The sequence below is a fragment of the Acipenser ruthenus genome, chromosome 5, assembly GCF_902713425.1.
Source record: "Acipenser ruthenus chromosome 5, fAciRut3.2 maternal haplotype, whole genome shotgun sequence".
In the NCBI taxonomy this organism is placed as follows: domain Eukaryota; kingdom Metazoa; phylum Chordata; class Actinopteri; order Acipenseriformes; family Acipenseridae; genus Acipenser; species Acipenser ruthenus.
Genome location: NC_081193.1, coordinates 80,846,542 through 80,854,943, shown reverse-complemented (window position 1 = coordinate 80,854,943; position 8,402 = coordinate 80,846,542).

Sequence of the window (8,402 nt, the reverse complement as noted above, 5' to 3'; positions counted from 1 at the left end):
GTGATTTACAGTATAATCGTAAATCTCGAAAAACTACTCACTTCTAAATCTTTTGTAGTCATTTTTGTATTACTTTAGTATAAATACATGTTAATTTGGATTCATATGTTGTTTTTTTCTGACTTTATGTGAACGAAAAGACACAAATTCGCCCATTTTCTCATTGGAAATAGGTAAATTTCAAAATATCACTGTCCTGGTCACAAAAGCAAAGTTTGTGGGGAATAATTGCCATTTTCTATACTTTTGAGGCATAAGCAATTAGGAAATAACACTTACTACCCAGGAACAAAAATTGTGTTACATAGTGTAATTGGTTACAACAATAGAAGTGTCAAAAAATGGCAAAGAGAATACAAAAACACATTTATATTCAAATGTTTGCCATTATTGATTTAATTAGGATCCAGTTAATGCTGAATTCGTGTTAGTAAGCACTGAAGCAGAAGCAAATTGTCTGTTGCAATAATCTCTACCTGTGAGGTATTCTCTTTACGTCCAAGCAAATCCTTGCTAAAAGGTTTTACGACATAATGACGGCAATGTTTTAAAAACACACAACATCTACGTGTGCTTTAGGAAGGCTACATTTAAAACAAGAGAAGAGCTTGTTTTTCATTTTTATTCTGTCTAATTTCCCTGGAGGTTTACAGCCGGTTTTGAGAAATCAAGTGCATTAATTTACTATAAACGTAAAAGTATGCGGGTACTGTCTTTTGCATAACCATTGTACATAAAGTATCAATCCCAAAAGTGCCATTCTGAATGTCTGCCTTTTGTTTTTAATCTATAATGAAAGAGTATAGACTTGCAGGACTGTAAATAAGTCAAACCTGCTTATAAGTCAAACCTTTGTGGATAGCACATGAGTGACACATGCTCTTCATGGACAACTTGTGGTTTAACCTCAGCTTTTCAGATAGCTGCAGTCATTGCAGTCTTGAACTATTGATGCACTATATCTAGGTGCCTATTTTAGATCAAAGAGCTTTGCTGATTTAAAATGTATACAACGTCTCCCATGTGGTTACACTTACAGTGCTACATCCACAGGGTAAAAACAGACAGCTGTTTTGATGGATATGATACAGTACACCATTGCTTTACATCAAATAGTGGATTGAATGTATCAGATCTTCAACGTGTTCAGCACAAAGAGAAAGCCATATCAAGCTATCTTTTATCAAGCTATCGACAGCAGTAGATGTAACAGGTTAAGTCCTCAATGAAAGAAAACAGCAATCAATTCACACTGGTGGCAAAGTTCTTTATTCTACCAATGTTTTGTCCCAGGGACTGGTAACTGTGTACAGTACTAAAACAAACCAAGACTCTTGTTGAATATCTATGTAATTACTCCTATTATATGTGTCGCTGTAGTCAGATTGTCTATTTTATTTTGATTGTTTGCATTACTAACTGCTCCTGACTCCAGCCAGTAGCTCATTATTATTATTGTTATTATTATTAATTTCTTAGCAGACGCCCTTATGCAGGGCGACTTACAATTGTTACAAGATATCACATTATTTTTACATACAATTACATTATTTTTACATACAATTAACCATTTATACAGTTGGGTTTTTACTCAAGGGTACAGCAGCAGTGTGCCCCACCTGGGATTGAACCAACAACCCTCCGGTCAGGAGTCCAGAGCCCTAACCACAACTCCACACTGCCCCATTGTAACAGCTGCTGTACTGTTGATTTCAATAGTGCACAACTTTGCTATTTAGGGCCACTGCATTATTATTGAAGATCAAAAGTCTGTGTTCTTTTTCAAAGACGAGGAGTATTAATTTGGAGTATAGTTGGCTGATATATTCAGTGATCAACGTAATGAAAATAGGGGTTTACAACTAATAAGTGCAACAGGCACGCACATTGTACATCCAAACTCCTAACTGTCTGTTCTTCACTAGAATACGTTAGGGGGATGACATTTTGTTAAATTGGATTGGTAGTAGCAGTCCAAAATGTGATTCAAATTGATGTACAATGCAATACAATCTGAACCAGCCAGATGGGGGCTGGAGAATTTGTAAACGCATGTTACACATTTGTGACAACAAACCCTTCTGAGTGCTTAACAGTGATTAAAAGGAAAATCTATGTTTACAGCCAGATGAAAAAATATGTTTATGTACACACATGCACATGTGCAATTAAGCTTTCCACACCTCCTCAAATTTCCCTAGTGTACAGATATCCTTTAACACTAGTCTAATTTAACACTATGTACTGTAAATCTAGCAGCCTAATAGCAAGCATGTTCAGAAATACCATGCACAGAAAATGTAGAAATTAAACCTGCACCTGATCTGCTCTAGAGCCATACTTGCCTTGTTATACATGTAATTAATAAAAATATATTTACACAGTAATAACACACTTATTCACAGTAATAACACACTTATTCACAGTAACAGTTTTTGCACTTCTCTAGTTCCCCAAATCTCCACTTCGGGATTTGTGAAGGAAAAGGTACTTGGAGAATTCTTGGTTATCTATATGTCTCCTTACAATTCGCATCACCAGACGAGAGGATTAAAAGGATTGTGACAGGCTGTCATGGGTGTATATTGTTGAATTGTAAAAACTCTTTTTAGAGTAAAGTGAACTGTGCAATTATTGGAAACATTCCAACTAATTAGTTTAGTGTTTTTCAGATAATCACGCATCAATCACACAAGGTATCAAATCTCTAAATACTTGTTGAGGGTAGCTGGCACTGAGGACTGGAGTTCCATATTTAAACAGCAAAAGCTAGGGTCTCAATTAAGTCGAAGTGGCGGTGCCATGGCGATACGTTATTTAAACCAGTATTCATTGTAAATTGTGCACGTTAAAGGGTAGACATGCAGGAAAATAAGTGTGTTGCCACACAGTATTTTCCGTCTAAAATGGTTCTACCTGTTTCAAAGAGTCCTAATAGAGATGGGAACCTATTTCAGACAGGCTCCGTCTAAATTAAACCACCTGTTTAGACCTTACAGAAGAGCAAGTGTTACGAAGATATTGAATGCAGAATGCTACGATATTGTATTTATGTGATGAAGTTAAAGAGGATTTAGAGTCAAGCACCCTGAGGGGTCATGCATTGTCAATATCACTCACAGCCCTGTCATTCTTTGCCACCGGTTGTTTATATGATATCCTATTATACACTCAAGTGTTATTCATTTTCATAAAGTGCAACTGGGTATGGCAGATATTTTATGCCAAAATGAAAATAAATAAATAAACAAATACATAAATGAATAAATAAACACATATATAAATAAATAAATACATGTCTATATATTTATGTAATTATTTATGTCTATATTTATTTATTTATTTTTCATTTTAGCATAAAATATCCTCCATAACCAGGTACATGAAACTATAATTTAATACAATACATACGTTAAAAAAAAGATACATTACAATGAGCTCTCTAACCTTTTTTCTCTTTGTCCTGATGTATGTGCTTTACGATTATGTTCTATTAAACTTCTCTTCTTTCTCCATATCTCCTGAAACACATGTCTTTTTTTGTTTTTCTCCTCCTTTACTGCCTTTCAATCCCACCTGCCCATTGATTGAAATCCTGAAATGACGTAAAAACTGTCATCTTCGGATGAGACATAAAACCGCAGTCTTATTGTAAGTGACTCTGCAGCAGCAGTTGTGATGCATAGTTCACCCCCTAGTCTCTGTAAGTCGCTTTGGATAAAAGCATCTGCTTAACGACTAATTAATAATTAACATATAGGTGACTCTTTTAAATACTGAATAGTTATTCTGCCACCTTTATATAAATTGCACCCACTCCATCTGTCAGAAAACATCAAAAATGTTTTTCATTTTTTGATAGAAACAGACGGAGACAGCGAGTTTTGGACTGTCGGAAGACACTTTTGATATTCAGGGCCAATGTGTCTGGCATCTTCAGACTTTTTTTATTTTTATTAAGATTGTATTTGTGTGTTTTTGCTCAACATCAAATTTGTTGTTAATTATCTTTTTTTTCATTCACAGATGTGTGGGCAACAGTCAACTCACACAGAATCTGTTCCCACACTCCCAAAATGTGCTTAACAAATTTCCAGTGTTGAAGGTTTTATCCTAATTGGCAAATGCTGAAAATGATTAGCAGTGCCAAACCGCTATCTAAAAGTCATGTTGAAAATTAGTCAGAGCCAATTTTCAAATCCGTTTTCTAAACTATACACGCTGTATGCAGTACATAGTGTGGGTTTATAAACTCTCTGCACACAGTGTGTTGCATATATAATATTCCACAATACATCCTGGCTTTGTTTCTTAACAAGTTACTAACAGTCATTTTCACTGAGGTACTTCACAGATTTGTTTATTATACATGGTATTTCCTGTGCTTTTTGGCATTCCACTACTTCTGTTGAGAAAGTTTTCTGGTCAGTCTGAACAGCTACTTAACAATCTGGGGCCTACTCAAGTGAATCTAAGCAGTTGCGGGTGTAAATACTGCCGCTGTTTGTTTGCTTTAAATCAGTCAAAGCGACTTTATAGAAGTAAGAGCCAGCACCACATGTCGTAATCTGCCACTGGGTCATGTTTCATTTTGTTTTGCTGGCAATACACTTATGTTCTTAAGAGGGTGCTGTAACTTACTAATAAGACACTTTAATGTAACACATTAAAAAGAAAAATACTTGTGCATGATGCCAACATAAATATATTAGACATCATTCTGGGCAGAATAGATTTCAGGTGACCATTTATTAATTCATTTTATTAAAAATGTTATACATGCTTTGATGTAATTCACTCCTGAAAAACATCCCCTTTGTTCACAATTTTTGTACTCTATGGGGTACAAGTAGTTGCCCTGCTAAAACTTTGAAAAAAAAAACAAAAACATTTATTGATTATAAAGTATAGCATAAGAAACTTAACATGGTGCTAGTATACACACAGTGATCGACAATAAAATGTCACAAGCTCTCTATTTGAAACCTATGAAAGGCTGCAGTATATAAACCTGCTGCTGTTTAGTTTCTGTACATTTACCTCACTATATAATCATTAAACACCTACAATGTGTTTTATTTCCCATTCATCGATACTTCACACCACACAGTGTTCATAAATTCAATTCATTGTGTATACACTCTCATAACGGGACAGTACAATAGAAAACCACACGTCACGAGACTGTGATTAAGCCCCTATGCAACACTCTCTGTTTTCCATCTTGGATCTTGTTCAAATGCCTTGGTTTAAGAAACCTGGTGCCGTGAGCGTCTGAGTGCCTGTGCATGCTCCGGACCTTGTCAGTGGTGGTGTTGTGCAAAGTGAGGGGCTTTCATTCCTCAGACTCTATGTCAGATCATAAAACACTCAACATAAACAAAGGTTTACAGCCAAACTCAGGGCGCTTTGTTACAATACAGGAAACTGACTAATATTGTACTGTCACGTCACCCCCCCCCCCCCCCCCCCCCCCCCGTTCATTCTCCTGATGTAGGAAAGTCCAGTTACTGTAGCAGCACAAATACAACTATCTTACTTGCTAATGGCTTAATCAGTAAACAGAACAGACAATATCAGTCACTATGCTCCAACAGTTTCCACCTCAATAATACTTCCTTTTCTCATGCTTGTGCTATGCTCAGGTTGTTGGTTTAAACACATTGACACACAAATACTATGTATTAGCCATGTTTTACGATAAAGCTGACCAAGCTTTAATCAGGCTTTGCTATGTTTTTATTAGAGTAAACCACAAAACTACAGGACAACAAGGTCACTTAAAAAAAAAGGCATTATCCACAGAAGGAGCACACTGACCACGATATCTAAACTTTAAGATGTGTTTTAATGATTGAAGTATTGCCTTCTTGGCCAGTTCTCCCTTTTAAAAGAGACTTTAATCTTAATGGCACTTCCTGGTTAAAAGTTAAATAAATCAATATTGCAGTACCTGGACAAGTTAATGGTCACATACAAGGACCAGCGCACCATAAAACACCTAAAAAGTCAAAGGTAAGGTAAAGAGAAGTGATATGAAAAAGTACTAGAGAATTTAAGTGTGTTGAAATGACACCATAACTAAAGCAACTTCAGAGTAATAATTAGAGTGAGCATATATATAAGTTCTTAAACTTATACAGGATGTGTATCAGATTTCTAACTATAAGACTAGTATTAATAGTATGTTGGTAGCTACATTTGTGCAAGATGTACCAATAAACCAAGCTTTGATCAAATTCATTGTGGGTTTCAAAATGTCACTTTGGGGTTTTTGGAGCCTACAAACCCAATCTGAAAAATGTAAGTGATAAACCAGGTTAATAGGATTGCTTGTCAGAAATGGGTACCTCTACCTTAGAAAACGTGTATGACCTCATATGGACAACATGGCAGAAGTAAAGAAGATCATACTTTTATAAGCAACAGCAACATTATCACTGGTCCCCTTTTCTTGTGCTAAATATATTTGTGTTCCTTGTTTGTTACATTCTGATTTTTAATGTAACACTAAAAGAGGTTCAAACTGCTGCTCGTACACAATCACTTCTTGTTCTGTAGTGACGCGTGTTCCAAATCTATATTGATGAATTCAAAACGTGGTTAAAAACAGCATATTAAAATGCTTCACGGGTTAAATGGTAATATACCAACATCGCTGTGCTTACTCATTGAAGACTAGCCTTTGTATTTCAGGTTCCTCCAGTAGGACGCACCACTAGACAGATCTGTAATCTGTAACATTTTGTTTAGTTGTTGCTTCGGTTTACTTCATTTTACGTTTACAGCACCATGCTAAACAGAAACACCAGTAAAGAGAAATTCCTTTTGTTTTTTTTTAGCTTAAGAACTAGGGAAAATACAAACATCTAACTGTTCTTCACAGGAAAAAGCTAACATCAAATGTTATGTTGCTGTTTTAAAAAAATACAATCTTCAAAAGATTTAAAGTCAGTAAGTCGCTTACTAATGGCAGATGTAATGTCAGAAAAAGCTACACTACAATGGCATGTGAGCAAGTTATCCTGATATTATTCTGTTAAAATGAATAGAAGTGGTGGGAAACCTTAAAACAACACTTACAGGTAAATGTTTTCTAATTCTTTGTTATGTGTGCGGCAGGTGATATAATAAGGCGATAATTTATTTTTAAGTGTAGTGTATGAGGTAATAAACCGAAGAGGTTTATAAATAGGTGAATATATTAACTAATGATTAACACAAAATGAACAACCTTTGCAGTGTATTAATAAGCTAGCTGTTAACAAATAATAAACCAAAAAAAGTGCTACTTAAAATGTAGCGTGGTCAGAATATTTGTATTCTGGTTAACTGTGTATCAAAATATCCATTTAAAATTGATTGTTATCGACTATAGCTTTTGCATAAACAAAACATATTTTTATAAAGTCATGAACATATTATGATGTAACTGAAGCTTATCAACTTTTGTAAACACAGGATATCATTTAGGATATCATATTCTAAGTTGTATGACCTTTTTTCATATCCTGCTGTAAGTACAGCTTTGCTCATAGGCTGAAACAACGACTGTAAAAACCTTTGTATAAGTCAGTTTTCTAGGTATTTTTAGGGGGTCCTAAAAAGGGGTGTTGACTTATACACCGGTGTGATCTATAGTCTTTTTCCTTAAATTGTTGTCACAAAAAGATGGGGGGGGGGGGGGGGCAACTTATACAACGGTGCAACTTATACACTGGTTTTTACGGTACTTCAGTTTTATTTGTCAAATTGACAGCATGTGTATTGGTAATAAGTACAACAAGAGGACATTTTGATATACAGAGAAAAATCATGAGAGAGCAAAGAAAAAATATTTGAGTGCCTGTCCAGGATATTTTCTGGTGGCAAACAGACCACCAGTTAAGAAAAACAACCCGACTTAATCAAATCAAAGGATCATCAAAACCATCAGTGTTAACCCTACAGCTCTCCTGTTTAATGTAAAATGGATGCCACCTCCACCATAAACCCATTGAAACTCAGCATGCAATTGAAACCAATAGCGGGGAATGCTGCTGAGCCATTATGTTGCCTGGTAACAATAGGGGGAAAAATGAATTGTACTACTTGCATAATTAAATGGGTGAGGCCAACTTCATAGAAATGACCTAAGGGTTCCCTGCTACCCTTAATCCAGCATGGCAAATACATGCGCATAGCCTCAGGCCCAGAGAGGTCAAGCTACACATTTGTTTTAATTATACTGAGCCACTTTCATTTGAGGTAGGTTTTTGTTCACTCTGAATGTAGAGCAAAACTTAAAACAAATTTCTTGATTTATTTTATAACCATCTTATTAATGCTCCATAGTTTAAAAGGGGCTAACCACTGTGCAAGTCAGTGAAGAGTCAATCGTGGATGTCAGAGGATTTATCGTT